This window comes from Mustela erminea, chromosome 4 (genome assembly GCF_009829155.1).
Source record: "Mustela erminea isolate mMusErm1 chromosome 4, mMusErm1.Pri, whole genome shotgun sequence".
Lineage (NCBI taxonomy): Eukaryota > Metazoa > Chordata > Mammalia > Carnivora > Mustelidae > Mustela > Mustela erminea.
Window position 1 is genome coordinate 26,445,419 of NC_045617.1, and position 16,201 is coordinate 26,461,619.

At 45.8% G+C, this 16,201-nt stretch overlaps 1 protein-coding gene across 3 annotated transcripts in view; it reads left to right on the forward strand.

Moving 5' to 3' along the window:
• PREP (prolyl endopeptidase) overlaps nucleotides 1–16,201 on the forward strand; it is a 113,808-nt gene that overhangs the window by 84,745 nt on the left and 12,862 nt on the right. The window lies entirely within an intron of this gene.

Genomic DNA, 16,201 nt, shown 5'->3' on the forward strand with positions numbered 1-16,201 from the left:
GACTCTGCTTGGCCTCACAGAGGACCTGAGAGAGGACTGGTGTGGTAAGTGAGGGGGAAGGCAGGACCTCATGGGTGTGTTTGGGTTTGTTAGGGATCCTAAGTGCAGTGGGAGTCCTTGCAGGGTTTTATACTGGAGTGTGACATGTTCTCGTCTAAGAAAGCCATCTTCCATTTTGTGGAGAATAGATGGAAGGGCCAGATGCTGCTGTAGAGATTGCTGGAACATATCTGTAGCAGTAGACCAGGGAAGACATAGGAGGCCTACTCTAACGGAGAGACTGTGGACAATAAGGAAGAGGGGGTTTGGAAAACACCTGGAAGAATCAACAGGACGCACTCAGGGACTGCACATGGAGGGGAGAGGGGAAGGGACACATCAAGGGTGACTCTGAGATTTGGAATCTGAGCAGCTGCTATCATGTGTCAAGTTATTGGTAGTGAGTCGGGGAGGCCATGTTTGGGAGGATGGATGTTTTGGACGTGTCAAGTTTGTGCATGTTACATTGTCAGCCAGGTAGCAATATCAAGTATGGAGCTGGATATTTGAATCTCGTGCTCAAAAGAAGAGATCTGAGTTGGAGTTACAAGCATGGACATCTTCAGTGTGTTGTTTAAATCTGGGGCAAGGACAGAATTACGTGGAGTAGAGTGAGGGAGGGTCAGAACTGCATTGTGAGGAGCCCCACAGCCAGGGCTTAGCTGCTGGAGGAAGGGCCAGGAGGGGAGCCCCAGAAGCAGTAGCCAGGAAGGTGTAAGAAAAGCCCACAAACCATAGACATGGGGGAGCAAGAGGTCAAGGAAAGGGTATTAGAAGGAGACAGTGGTAGACAACATTCAGTGTGGTTGGTCAAATAAGGAAAGAAAAAGAGTTCTTGGATTTGACCAGGTGTATTCATTTGTGATTTTGACAAGAGCACTTTCAGGAGCAGTGGGGCAGACTGGTGGCTGAACAGGGTATATTGAGGAAGAGGGGAGAAGACCTGTGTGATTTCTTATGGGGGAGGGAGGTGGGATTGAGGGATTAGCTTTGCTTTTCATACATTGTTGTATTGCATTATTAGTCTAGTTAGAACAGTCTTGTGTAATGCTATAATCTGAAAGCTTATATTTTAAAACTTTTGAAAGATTCTTAAGAAAAAATAATCCTTGCTAAGCTAACTGAACATCTCCGTCTTTTAACAACTGTGATTTGTCTTCCTACCCTCCCCTTCTTCCTCCTGCTTCAGATTGCTTTTCAGATTTTTCATTTTCTTGCTGTAGAATACAGCTGTACTAAGAAAACAAATCAATCCAAAAAATGAAACTTTAACTTCAGAGAACCTTTTACAGATGGAGTCTTATAGCTTTTGTGGCAGTGTATTCAAGATCAGGGAGGAGGGAGGTCTGGAAGAGGGAAGTGGGGAACCATGTGTATAGACAGTCTTGAGAAGTTGAATAGCATAGGTTTCGAGAGGGATGTACAAGGTCAATGGCCTGACATGAAGCAGGGAGAAACCAGATTATTGTGTGTTGATGGGTTGACCAGTAGAAGGGAACCACCCCAGAAGCCAGGTCCCTTGAGAAGGTGAGAGGATCCCAAGTCCTGATGGAAGGCCTGGCCTTCATAGGAGGGACATTCCTCCATTCTGTCAGGAAGGAAACCAGCTTCTTACCTTCCTTCTGTGAGACCTGAATTCTGTATTTTCTTTTGTTTTGTTTTATGTTTTTATTTAAATTCTAGTTAGTTTATATGTAGTGTAGTATTGGTTTCAGGAGTAAAATGTAGTGATTCATCATCTACATTTAACCACCAGTGCTCGTCATCATGAGTGCCCTCCTTAATGCCCCATCTGGCCCATCCCCCACCCACCTCCTTCCATCAACCCTCAGTTTATTCTCTATAGTTACGAGTCTCTTACGGTTTGCCTCCGTCTGTTTTTATCTTATTTTTCCATCTCTTCCCCTATGTTCATCTGTTTTATTCTTAAATTCCACATATGAGTGAAATCATATGGTATTTGTCTTTCTTAGACTGACTTATTTCACTTAGCATAATACACTGTAGTTCTATCCACATCGTTGCGAATGGCAAGATTTCATTCTTTTTGATGGTTGAGTAATAGTCCATTCTGTTTGTGTGTGTACCACATTTTCTTTATCTACCTACTGTTTTCTCCAAACAATTTTTGAGTTTCAACTAGAAATGAAAAAAGTAGTTTTAAAATTTGGCAATATGTGCATATTTGATATGTACTCAGTTTTTGCGCTAGAAGACTCTCAGATAGTGAGTATGAGAAATTTTCTGCTTCTTATGAATGAGTTGCTTCCTGATTGCTCTTTTCTACATTAGTCAGGTGGGCTAGGCTATTGCAGTTCACAAGCACCGTCCAAGCCTCAGAGGTGAAAAGTCAGAAAAGTTTACATTTTGTTCCTGTTCCCTATCCATCAGATCTCCCCAGGGGCTCCACCCGTGCTGTCCCTGTGGTGCAGAGAGAAAGCACATCCCATTCCATGGTGGCCCCACAGCCCGCCCTCCCCTGGTCACATGTCATTGACCAACCCCATGTGGTGGGGACAGACCAGCTTCAGAGTTGGCGGATGATGACGGCCATCCATCCTCCAAGTGCTGGAAGGAGCTACAATAGCATCCGCCCTGGTGACACCACGTTTCTCTCCCCAGAGAAGGCAGGGAGGCCTTGGGGGAGCATGGGGGTTGCCCTGCCCCTAACCCCATCCTTGACCACAGCACCTGAAGTCCTACCAATAGAAATACATTCTTTTATTTTTCAGCTTTCATTTTCTGAATATTTTCTTTAAAAATATAAGCAGCTCTACAAAGCTTAGTAAATCATTACCTTTTATTTTCTCTGCAGGCATTAATTTTTTCTGGTGGACTCAAAATTGTAACAGTTTGTGTCCTGAACACAGTGTTCTAAGTAACATGTATTTTCCTACTTTGTAAGGAACATGCAGCACTGCCAGCAAAGCCTCCACCTGGCGTGAGCTCACGCATGCAGTCTCCTCTCACAGGTCTGCAGCCATCAGGCCTCTTGGAGTTCTGCCCGAGCGCTCGGGTCCCCATCACGCCTTGGTAGACCCATCTGGACGCAGGACCTTGCATGCGGCCCAACTAGTCAGTCAGAGGAGGGCAGGAGGACCCTACAGGCTGCACGAGACAGCCCCAGGCGGGCAGCACAGCCTGGCAGGCACTAGGTCTCTCCGCTCACTCGCTTTGCCACCTCCTTACCCCCAGGCCACCTGCAGTTGACCCGGATTCCTTGCTACATTCTATGAGAGTGTGATCATTTGAATTTTTTAATTAATGCTTTCAGACTTTGGAAGCTTAATTCTCTCCCTTTGGCTTTTGGCTTTTCTAACATGTGTTCTAAAGCAGCCTCTTACATTTCATGTTCTCACTTTCCCTTTCCTGCTTCACTACTCAGTAGTTTATTGACTTGTACGTATGGTTCCTTTCTTCATTGTTGGTGTTCCGTGTAACGTATTCCCTGACTGTGTTTGTCTAAGCGAGGTCCCCCAAAGTCCCAGTGCCTCACAGAGAGAAGCTGGAGGGATGCCTAAGGCAGTGATAGTTATAATAGTACTAATTTAAATAAAATGGAATTTCTAAATGAGAAGATAGCATAAATAAAAACAATTCTTTCACAAACATTTCTCAAGCTGCTACATCGTATCTAGCAGCGCTGAGACTTTAAGGAATGATAGAATTTACAAGGGGAAATGATGTGATCAAACATTTGTAGCAATTTGATGGTGGGAGAAACTATATAAAAGGTGACCCCAGGTCCTGTGAGAGCCCAGAGGAGGAGGAACATCTAGGATTCTCCAAGGAGGGCTTCCAGGAAAGGAGCTTTGGGCAGACAGGGGAAGGGCACAGAGGGAGGAGAGCTTGTACACAAGCAGAGATATCCCCAGCACCAGGGCTGGACCTCACCAGCAGGAGATAAGCCTGGAAATACAGACAGGTCAGACCATAGGGTCTGCTTTGCACCCAGATGGGGTGAGATTTTATCGAGAGTGGGGAGCCCTTCTACAGTGGGGACTGTGCTGGATACCTAGGTGGCTTTTGCCAGGCACTCAGAGAATTAGCGTCAGGAGTCAGGGAGAGTCGTGAAGGCTGTCCCTGGTGGTGGTCAGTGAGCACAGATTGAAACCCTCGGTTGTGTGACTAGAGGGGCAGGGGGACCAAAGGGAGCACTAACATTTAGGGCCTGGGGAGGTGGCCAGGAAAGCAGTAGACTGAAGAGGCTGTGAGTGGAGCTGCCGAGCCCAGCCGACTGGGAATGAGGAGTCTCCCTGCAGCCCTCGGCTTTGCCTGTTAACTACCAGGATTCACGCAATGGCAGTTTGTGTCCGCAGTGTGCTGGTTTGTATCCAGCTCTTCTGCACTCACCCCTGATGCTTCATGGCCATCCGCTGTTCCCCATCCTCCATCCTGAATGCCGTCCATCTTCAGAACAGCACAGTGTTCTTTTCCAGGTCTTCCACGAGCACAAATCGATTATTCATCTGAAATGTTCATTTTCCTGACACTTGGATATTTTGCTACCTTAATGCCTTGATTACAAGTGATGATATAAAGGGGTGTGTGTCTGCATACTTAAAATGACACTATTTCCTCATTTAAGGCATTTAAAAATGAATAGGCAAGCTCTGTCGTGATAGTGCTGGGGTGAACAAGATAGTGCTGGGGTGGGAGGCATTTCATAGCCATCAAAAAAGGAAAAAAGGATATACGGTTCCACTGGTAAGATTTTTGCTGCTGTCGTTCTTCTGCACAAATACAAAACCATTTCACACAGCCAAGCATAGAATATAAATCAAAAGTTGTGCTTGTAGCTTTGCAGTAGGATTTCTGAACCTTGTGATTTGCGTTCATTTGCTCCCCTTCCTGTTTTCCAACCCCCGATGAGTCGCCCCCAGTGGCTGTCTGTGCTGCTCCTGGAAGCCTCTACTTCCGTGTCTCCCCACGGGCCACCTCTCTGCCGCCCGCCTTCACCCGCGTGAGTCCACTTCTAGCTCCCCGTTCCCCGGCGGGGTCGGGGAAGGGGGGTGGTGAATTGCACCTTGGCGCTCATGAGCTTCCTAATGACTGTCCTTTAAGCGACCCGAAATCACCTCCGATGTGTTGTTCCCGCCTCTGACTCTCCCAGGGTTTATTTGGGTGATTGGCATTCGCCTTGTCTGAGAGAGTCTAGGTAGAAGCAGATCAGTGGGCTAGCAGCATTGGAGGCACATACCAGAAACTCGCGTAAACGTCTTTATGCCAGAGAATTTTCCTTCCAGGTCCCCCTCTTTAGTATTCTGGTCATTCATTGTTTGGCAATGAAATGATTTTGTGTGTATTTGCTCCTCCCGGTGTTTTGCTGCATCTCCCATTCTCCTGAGATATACAAACGAAAAAGTGGTAATTGGACAGTTGTGCCAGCGTCCCGGCTCAAGGGCTTCTGTCCATGCTGCGCTCCGTTCAGGGCCACTCTTGGTGGTGCAGTTCTGCTTCAGCCCTCCGCCCCCCGCCCCCACCAGGAGCTGCTTGATCGCACACACACTGCTCTCCCTTCTCCTCACTCACATCTGCCTCTCTCCAAGTCCGGCCTCTTCGGCATTCACATTCGGAGCTGCCCCTGTCCTCACAGCTGTGTGGTTGGTCCCCGCTGTTAGTGACCATTCTGGCCGGCATTTGTCACGCCGACGTTTTGCTTACTAGTTTTTATTTTTCTAAGGCAGTAAGATAAATAAGGGGTTTACCACAGTGTTAATGAGAATTTGAAATGGATTTCAAGTATTCTTCCTGGGTTTTTATGACGCAGGTGCAGTCTCATGCAGTGAATTACCGTAACTAAACCGCTTCGGAGCCGTGAAGCTCGTCCTCCGTGGCATTGCTAAATTAATAGATTTAACAGCTACACATAAAGAAAATGTCAGATGTTAAATATTTTTCATCAGTAGTAAGTTTGAAATTTGTGACCTTATACAGTCTCTTGAGTGCCTCAACCCAATTTAATTTGTATTTTATTCCTTTTCAGCTTGTAAGCATTTTGATGCCAGACTCTAGAATGTTTTAGAGGTTTTTTTTTTTCAACGCACTGCCCCTTAGAATGCTTTCTTGTGTGTTGTTTGACTACAGCGTGGTGGCCGGTTTGCGTGTTTGTTTATGCAGTGACCCAGACTTATGTTCGAAGTGCCCACTGTTTTCCAGGCACTGTGCTAGATACAGAGAGGTACACACGCGTACGCACGCTCACATACACACACACAAACACATGACGGCACAATAGCTATGAACAAGAGGATTGGGAGGGGGCTCCGGAGGGAGGTCCAGGAGGTTGCTCATCTTTATTCCTAGTGACTGAGAGCATGGAGTCTGGAGTCAGTCGGCCCAGGTAAAAATCCTAACTCCATCACTCCCAGGATTTATGACCGGGACAAGTTGCTTCCCTGGTCAGAGTAGCCCCCTCCCTGGCTCAAACTTCATAATGAGGGAGTATTTATAAACCCCTTAGAATAGTGCTTTTTCATGGTAAGAACTATTTAAGTGTTTTAAACACATCAAGTAAAATAAATAGCATCTATTTTTGACATAAGGACAAGGAAAATCCCATTGTGAAAAATATAGAAACCTACTGGCAGGCACTTTAGTTTAGTTTTTTTTTTTTTTTTTAATGTACAGAACTTTAGTTGATAGTTTATGTAGAAATTTATTATCACCAGGTTCTGTCTCCAGAGCCTTGGCTGACTTTGTTCCCTGTATTTTCATTTGTTTTGATATTTTCAGGTAAGGAAGAACTTTCTAGCAGAGAGGGTCCCAGTGAAATGAGCCGCCGTTTGTGGTGTTGTCAGTTTCTCTCTTACTACTGGAAATAGCGAAGCAAAGGTTGAACCTGCCTGAGATACAGCATTGGGGTGTGTGTATTGGGTGGGAGCTCGTGGGGGTCAAATAAGTGAATTCCTAAGAGCCAGTGAATTTTTTTTTCAGTTGTGGTTTAGTCTCTCAAGCCTGGTGACTTCGGGGATCTGGAGATGCGAATGGCAGTTTCATTGGAAAGGACAGTTGAAGTTGGGAAGGATTCAGAAAGGTAGAAGATAAAAAGTGGAGAGATATAATGGCTGGTCTAAAACGTGGACCTCATGGTGTAGAGAATGGGGAGGTATTGTGTGTTGTCAGGAGGGGAGTGACCTAGACTAAAAGGAAGGTTCTCTCTCTCTTTTTTTCTTTTTTTAAATCTCAGGAAGATTCATTAGGTAGCAAATGCCCAAAGATTGGAAGCGGGAATCCTATTAGAAGCCAGGGCCTCCACATGGACATGCGGGGAGGAGACGGTGTGTGGGAGGCTTCCGAAGTGCTCTGAGCCTCAGGACCTGAAGCAAACTGGCATAGGTGTTGGGAGGGCGGTCATAAAGAGACGAGGTATAATGTGCAATTCTAACTCTTCATGCATTCAGCAAATGTTCACTGAACACGAGCAGTGCAGGGCTCATGACCCCTAGATGACGGATTCATCATTCTGTTTCCATAAAGAGCACAGCGAACGCAGGTGCGTCTGATGTGCCGCCTCAGTGCCCCCATGGTGAGCCTCAGCGGCCTCACGTGCTGCGTCCTGGGGGGGCACCCAGAGAAGCATTGCCTGGTACAAGCACAGAGGCAGCTTTTCCTGACCCTGTGCAGGCAGTAGGTCTTTCTCTTCTAAAAGGAGGTCTGACTATGTGGACCTTGACCTCAAAGAGGTCAGATCAGTGCAACTGGAGATGGCAGTTATGGTCTGTGGTCAAGTCCTGCTTATTTATCATGGCCCTGAAAGCCTCCAAACTCCAGCCAGACCATCACAGTGCCACGACCGACATGGGCCACTGTCTTTCTTCCCTGTGTCAAGCACCTTGAATTTCTGTTTCACTTCTTGATCCACAGTTTGGAACTGGGAATAGGTTTATTATTCCAAAGAACAGGTGGCCCAGCCTTGGAGAGCTGAGGCATTTCTGCACACACTATCAGCAGAGCACTTAGCACATTGTTGATACTCAAGAAATGGACCAAAAGTTAAAATAGATTTTAAATAGACTGACATCGCTGCTATTGACGTGCCCCCATGGGTGTTTTTAAAGCTCCACGGTTAGAAAACTGTCAGGCCATCCTCTGAAAAGCAAACCAAAGGATCTGGAATAGAAATTTCCCTTTGTAATTTCGGCCCAGAGGTAACTCTTAAACTCCTCCCCACTCCTCCAAAGTCACATGCCTAGAAAATAGATAGGATTTTGACCTTCTAACACTTGGCAGGTATCTTTAACCTAAGCAACATGCAGCACCCCCTCGAAACCCCACGAAGCTCTCCCCATCCTCTGCGTTACAAGGTAATGGACGCCCCGCAGTTGCTTCTGCCTGGTTCTTTGGGCAATGCAATGTCTTGACCACTGTTCGCCTTGACCGTGAGATTTCTGAGCAGCTCTGCTCCTCGTCACATGCATTTGCCACACTTAGCACAGGCCACACAAGTGGGCTCTGTCAACTCGGATAAAAAGGGAAGTTCAACACCCTTTCATGAACATTCTCCTTTAAACCTGTCAGGCCCTAAAATTAGGAAGGAGCTGCTATCACCAGACATTCTTCTCTCCGAAGGGCCTGCCCTTTGCAATTTGCCTTCATCTTTCGTGGCTGAGCGTGTCCCTTTACTGGGGACAAGGAGCGTGCTGGCGTTCGCCTCAGATAGCACCCCACCCGAACAAGGACAAATCTGCGGTTGAAGACTGATTGTTTTCAGAAGCTTCCGTGGTTGCCCATGTTGGACTGTCTCAGCAAAATTGATTTTACTACCAAATGTATTCATTTCAAGAAAAAGTAATCATCTCAGAAGAGATGGCTGGTCTTTTCATGACTGCTGATGTCATTGTCTTGAGGAACGGTAACATTTCCTTGATTTCTTAGGTTTCCTTGCCCTGCCTTTTTCCTTTAAGGAAGATGTTTTTATTTCATCTATTTGATACCAGATTCACACGTTAGGGGAGCTGGACATGTATTCAGTGATTCCTCTCATGCCAAAGCCTGGCCCGAGAGCAGCATTGCTTTACACTTGGTGATGTCCCTGGGAAGCCAGGCTTGACAATAAGGGGGTGGTCATTTCTGGCATTTTTTATTACATGCTTTATGTAAGTGTAAACCCTTTGTCTCTCTCCTTCAGTAGTTTTTAATTCAAAGACTTCCACTCAAGGATCTGTGAGCTCTTATCTGTTAAATAATCATTCATTAGAATATGGCCTTTAATATGCAAAATGGGAAGCTGCTTTAAATTTAATTGATTGCTTAGAAAGTTGGGGTTGCTTTCTTTATGATTGTCTCAAGCAGTTTCATTTGTGAAGTTAATTATGTCTGTAACACCTTTTAAAAATACTACTGAGACCGTTTTTTTTAGTAGAATGGCATTGCAGGATATACTGGGCTTTTTCTGTCTTCAAGACGGTAACATTGATGACTGTTTGGAAAAGGGTCATCTTTCCATGCAGACTTATTTTGCTTCAAAAAAAAGTAAATATAATGACCTCTATATCTGAAATATGGCTTTTGACATGCTTGAATGAGTCTCCTTTTGAAGAGGGCAACAAAAACAGAAAAGCAAATAAATCACAGTATCTCTGGGAGAATATTTGTCCCCTGGATTCCCTGGAGACTGGTGATTATTGTCTTGAAGGAAATAAAAACCTATTAAAGCAGTGCCAAAGCTTCTAATATTTGCAAAATTTTACACAGTTACACCCAATAAAGATATTTACAAGGAAGTAATACTGTAGAGTGAATTACTTTGTGATAAGAGTAGAAAGAAAATCCTGGACCAGGGACTTAGGAGACCATAGTGGTAACTTTCCATAAACTGGCACTGTCACCTTGGCAGGTATCTTGTCTTCATGGATCTCAGGTTTGTCTTTTGCATAAGAGGGTGACCAGCTTCTGAAGTCCCAGAAGGACAATCTCTCCTTTTATCTGAAACATTATAAGTCTCCAGAATTTGAGATTATCTTATTAACTCCCCAGGGCTGAGAAAGAATTGACACCAGCTTTTTTGTACCAAGTGGCACAGTCTTGGGACTGCTCAGAAAAGACCCATTGCTGTCCTCTGTGGAGAAACAGTGGGGGCTTCCCAGAGGGCATAGACCCTTGTTGCTTTGTTGTGCTGAATGCTCTTGGTTGGACACGTGGAGTAACATTGTTACACTGCTGTGAGAGTCTCCAAAATGGAGAATTTAAGTTTTAAAGGGGAAAAAAACAAACACCAAGGAGGGAAGCTTTCTTAATACAGTGTTTGAGCGACCAACCTTCGGCTGGCTCACTCAGGTTTAGAACGAATGGTGGTTCTGAATTACCGTTGTGATTTTTTTTTTTCTTGTGGTGTCCCTGACAAAGGTTTCACGTGGAAACGTGCTAAAGCAGAGCCTCTTCTGGGATCTCCCAGGGGTTTCCAAAGACTCTCGGCCACAGGTTCTTGGGCGGGACCTGCATTCTGTTAGGTGAAGGTTTGTGCCAGAGGGACAGACCCCAGTGCTGACGTTGGCATCACAGGCTCCTTGTCAGGCTGACTCTGGCACAGCCTGTTTGCTCTGCTGCTGCCAGGAAGAAGGGGGAAGGCAGGGCCCGGCAGCTTCACGTGACCAGCCATTAGCCCTGGATGACACAGACTTTCTCTTTTGCTCAAGTCGCCACCTGTTAGATCCCATGGGAGCCTTTGTTTTCCTGTCGGTTAAGGGTCCCATAAAAGCTTTGAGGCTGTGCCCACACTGGACTCTCAAAAACAATGGAGATGTTTCACCAGCTCGCTCTCATTTGGATACAAGTATGGGGGGAAAAAGTACATTGTTCTGCTTTTTTCACTTGAACCTAAGTATTGTGGTGGCAATACCCAGTGGAACAGTGGGGAAAGAACACAGGGCTTTAGGTCTGGCAGTTGTCTGCTCATAAAGCACTAATGGCTTTTGTATTATATACATAGACGTACTTACATATATTTATATAAATTAAATTATAATTCGTGTACGTGATGAAGGTTTTACTCTTCTTACCACAACTCCACTTTAGCAAATGTGAGGAGGCATCAGGAAGACGGGCTGGTTTTGAGGCTCGTGCCGTACGGAATCCCGAGCGGGTCTGCCAGCGGGAGAGGAGAGGACTGGTTGTGGGAAATAGAAGGACTCAATGGGTGCCCGGGTGTGGGGTCCTTGGCACAGAATAGGATTCTCAGTTGGCAGTCAGGAGGCTGAGAAGAGAGAGAAATGAGGGACCACTGGTATTAGCCAAACTAAGAGAGCCCGGAGGAGGAGTATGTCCCCAGGTCTATCCGGTTTTGGAGACGTGGAGGGGTAGAGGGCCCACGCACCCTGGGAGACCACATGTGGACTTGAAGGGCCTTAGCACAGAGTAATTTATTAGGGCTCTCTGAGGATGGCAGAGGAGGGATTTGCAGCGAAGACCAAGTATAGAAAATTGCAACACAGTAGCATGTGATGAGAAGAAGACCTAGTAATGGATCAATTAGGAAGGTTGAAAAGGAATTAGAGAAATGAAAAAGAAAAAGAACCAAAGATCCACTCCACCCAGGAAGCCAAAGAAGCTGTTGTCAGATAAAAATTAAAACAGCTGAGGCCTGGGAAGAAACCAGTTCAGAAGTAGCGTTTCTGAATAGTGGGGAAAGAACAATCCTTCCGTGAGTGGTTCGTGATAGTTGGTCTTTGGGGGAAGACCATATGCAAAAATGGATTCCAAATATAAATGTAAAAATTCAAAGTGAAAATACAGACAAAAATTTTCATAACTTGGGGTGAGAAACCCCTACCTATCCGTGTGGTGTGTATATTCAGGATTCCACAAAGAAAGGTAAAAGACATGTTATAGACGGGGAGGAGATACAAGCAAAACTTGGTAGGAAAAAGGTTAATATTCTTGATGTAAGAAGAGTTTCTATAAACAGAAATGTAACAATATAAGAACAGGAATGCTTTGCTTTCTGACAAAGAGACATAAAATGATGAATAAATAGATGAGAATGTTTGTGAATTTAAAATAATCTTAAAGCAATAATGAGATGGTAAAGTTCGCCTGTTAGACTAGCAAAAATTAAAATCCATTGTAGCATCCACTGCAGATAAGACATGGACTCTTAGGTAATCACTGTTACTAGGGACTTAAGTTGATAAACCATTTTTAGAGAATTATTTGTCAGAATGTATTGAATTTTTAAATGTACATCTATTTGATCTGCAGTCTCATTTCTAAGAACATATATCCTACAGAAATAATAGCATGAATATATGAGATTTATCTAAAAGGGACTTATTCCATCATTGTTAAGAGAAAAACAAGAGTCAGAATATCCATCAGTAAGCAGATGATTAAATGCATTGTGTACATTCATACAAGGAAACATTTAGGCAGCTGTTTTGGTTTGGTTTGTTTTTTGTTGTTTTTTGGTTTGGTTTTCAATTTTTGTGCTTTTTTTTTTTTTAAAGATTTTATTTATTTATCAGAGAGAGAGAGGGAGAGAGAGCGAGCACAGGCAGACAGAAAGGCAGAGGGAGAAGCAGGCTCCCTGCCGAGCAAGGAGCCCAATGCGGGACTCGATCCCAGTACGCTGGGATCACGACCTGAGCCGAAGGCAGCGGCTTAACCCACTGAGCCACCGAGGCGCCTCCTTTTTTTTTTTTTAAATGAGGTAAATCTGGAGGTTTTAACATGGAAGGAATCCCATGATATCTTGCTGTGTGAGGAGGGTCTATGTTTTAGGCCAGTATTAGCGTGACTCCATGCATCACATGTCTGTAACCTGTGTATGTGTGAATATGTAAGAGTAGATGTGTCTCTATAAACTTATGAAAACCTTGGGAAGACATGCACCACTGGAACAGAGATGAAGTTGGAGGGGTAAGGAGAAAGACAGAAACACTCACCGATGCCCTTCAACAGTGGTGGTAAAGCTGGGGTGCCTGGGTAGCTCGGGCAGTTGAGTATCTGACTCTTGGTTCCAGCTCAGATCATGATCTTGGGTCATGGGATGGAACCCACATAGGGCTCCGCACTCAACAGGGAGTCTGCTTGAAATTTTCTCTTCTTCTCCGTCTCTGCCTTTCCCCCTACTTGTTCGCTCTTGTGTTCTCTAATATTAAATAAATCTCAAAAAAAAAAAAAAAAGTGGTAAAGACACCACTTTGCCACTAGGGGTGAATGAGGTCAGAAGTCATGTAGGTGACCGTGGAGTTGTATGATCAGGAAGAAAGACATGGAAATTTAGCTTCAGAGGCACACAGGGCAACGCAAAATGTTTTGGTGTTTTGTTTTGTTACATAGGGTAGGAGAACTCTGAGTGTGTTTGTATGCCAAGGAAGGGGAGAAAATGCAAAAAGATGACGTGGTGGTGGTCGGGAGTGTGATGGTGGTGGGATTGGCAAAGACTAGAATCAGGGCTGAGTCTTTCTCAGGTTGTAGAGGGTGAGTGAAGTTGGCAGAAGGTTTTTTTTTTTTTTTTAAGAACTCCAGGCAGATGGCCTCTGTGACAACAGGCAAGACAAAAAGTAGGGGATGCAAACGGGTGGTGTTAGGAATGGAAGATGTAAAGTGTCGGAAACAGCTCCTCTGGAATTGATTTGGGGACAAAAAGGGTATAAGGAAGACATTTAGGAAAGACGTTGGAAGGAAAGGAGGAGAACCGTACGGAACTCGTTTAGGGAAAGGAGAGAACTGACTTAAAGCCTAAGTTCAGAGCCCATGAGTTCAGGTATTAGTAATCTGCAGTGAAGCGAGCTGGCATTTTCTGAGTGCCCGCAACCTGGAGGAGAAGTAATCCATTGACTTCGGTTAGAATTAGAGGATTCAGGCATTTGGTGACAGCGAGAGGGCTGGCTAAGGGTCTGGAGCCCAAGTGAGGCTGACAGAGCCAGAGAGAATACGAAGGACTGAATGTTGTGGTAAGAGCTAAAAAAAGAAAAAGGAAGATACTCAGGAATCGGGAAGGGAGGGAAGGTGGAAGAACAGGTTGGAGTCACAGGAGGAAACATCGGCGTTCCTTGCAGAGAGTTTCAGGATCCGAGGGCAAAGACAGAGCCAAGGTCATGGGTGTTTGTAGTGCCTGCTGCCTTGTCTCAGTACACCCTAAGCCCCGTGAGGGAAGGCATGACCCTGCTCTCGTCCGTCTCTACATCCAGCACCTGGCACCTGGTGGACACCCAGCAAACATTGGCATGAACGAGCGGATGAGGGGTGTGGAAGCTAAGATCGGACAGTGAGGCATTCAGGCCTCTAAGGACAGGATGCTGGACAGGTCATCAGTTTCATTGCTAAAGGCACTGAAGAAAAATCGCATGAAAACTGGGGGAAGAGAGGATTCCCGTCCTGAATTATCAGGGATTCTGGGAAGACACGTGGTTTTAGTCAATGTAATTGACAGGGATACAGGAGGTGATAAAAGCAGACTGTGTGGCTAGATTTTGAGCCCCAATCCACCTGTACCAGCGTAGATGGGAGACTTGCTCAGTCTGCAGCCTCGAGCACTCCCACAAGACGTGGAGAGTCGGGACTTGTGGGAATGTGGTCCGGGAAGCTGGATTTCCAGCATGTTCGTCTCAGATGCTTAGTCCCAGACAGTGAGCTTGAAGAACCACTAGCGAGATTCTGAAGGGGAGCCTTTTGGTTTGGTGAGGTTTGGGAAGCCAATGAAAATGAGGAGTTTACTAGCTTTTCTTCTGAGCCAGACAGAGCCAGAGCAGTAGGAGAGACACCCCAGAGCCTCTTGAAGAAAAGCTCTGAAGGAAGTGGCTTCAAGAGGAAAGCAGTTTCCGTTCAGTTGAAGGAGACCGTGTGTGATGGAAAACGGCTGGGCTACTTGTAATGACTATTTCTAAAATGTTCTCATGGATTCCTACCATCGTTACAAAAGGACTCAGGATTTAATTTGCCCTTTCATTGAGGAGTCAGGTTCAGGTTTATTATCAGTCGCTGTACCATAAATGGAAATGGCCTAGAGCACTACTGTGTGTGTGTGTACAGAGGTGTGATAAACTCTGAAATAGCCTTCTTGTAAGGAGTTTTCTGGAAGGTGATTTTATTGTAATCCTCCTCACAGTGCCCTTTCACTTTTGGACAGCGTTCAAAGTGGTGTTATTTTAACATCTGAACCACACCAACTTCAGCCTGGATGTATTTTTGCAGCTACGGGCGTGAAGGGGACTTTGTGCTTCTGCTGGTATTCTAAAAGGATTCCTCTGTCCCGGAGCCAGAAGGGGAGGGAGATTTGCCCACTGACTCGTAGGCATTGCACATCTCCAGGGGGCAGCAAGAGAAATGGGACCACAGGGGCCACTTTGTCACAGGGCACCAAGATGGAGCACTTGAACAGTGCTCCAGGAGAGCCAGCTGAGTGGAAACTAGGGGTGCATCAGCCCCGCTGGCTGGCAGAGAGCGGGGAGCACAGGAGGGCATCGTGGGCGGGTGAGCTGGACCGGAGAGAAAGGAGGTGCTAGGCAGGGGTTGAGGATAGGTGTAAGCTGGAGGGAAGGTGATTTCTGAGCAGAGGATTCTTTCAAGGTGGAATCGTGTGAGCCGATTTGCTCCCCTGCCCCTTCTGTGCTTGGAGACCTCCAGATCCCCCGCTCCCTGCGCCACCCCCCCACCCCCCCACCCCCATCTGAAGTGAAGGCCCTGTATTTGAACTCATCAGCCCCAGCCAGTGACTTGGAGCTTGTTCTCTGACTGCCTGTACCCGTACCACCCACACAGTCACGGTCTATTAGACGCTGCTAACTGGCAGCCTCTAACAACCTTCAGTAAAAAGTGTGTGTCCTTTCTGATAGTTTTGAGTGCTGAGGAATATTCTCTATGATTCCCAAACTGTCAAATTTACATCTCTCTCAGTATTTCTCTCCAGAGTCAGAAACCAGTGCTTTTTTTTTTTTTTTTGCTATTATTTCTTGGCAGGTTTCAGAAAACCACCAAGCGTGCAGGCATTTACTCCCCCTGTAGTGCTTTTGGCTGCATCTGTGCCCCCACTCCCCCACCCCCCGTCGCCTGCCAGGGACTTTGTGGCAGCCGTCTGCAGTAGAACTGCTACCGTCAAAAGCTTTGGATGGACGGTGGCTCCAAACCACATTAAGTGCAAAGGCTTATGTCTGTGGGTATGACATGGGAGGTCAGCAAGACCTTTCTGAGCGGGAATACTTTCCAGATATCATTTGGGGTA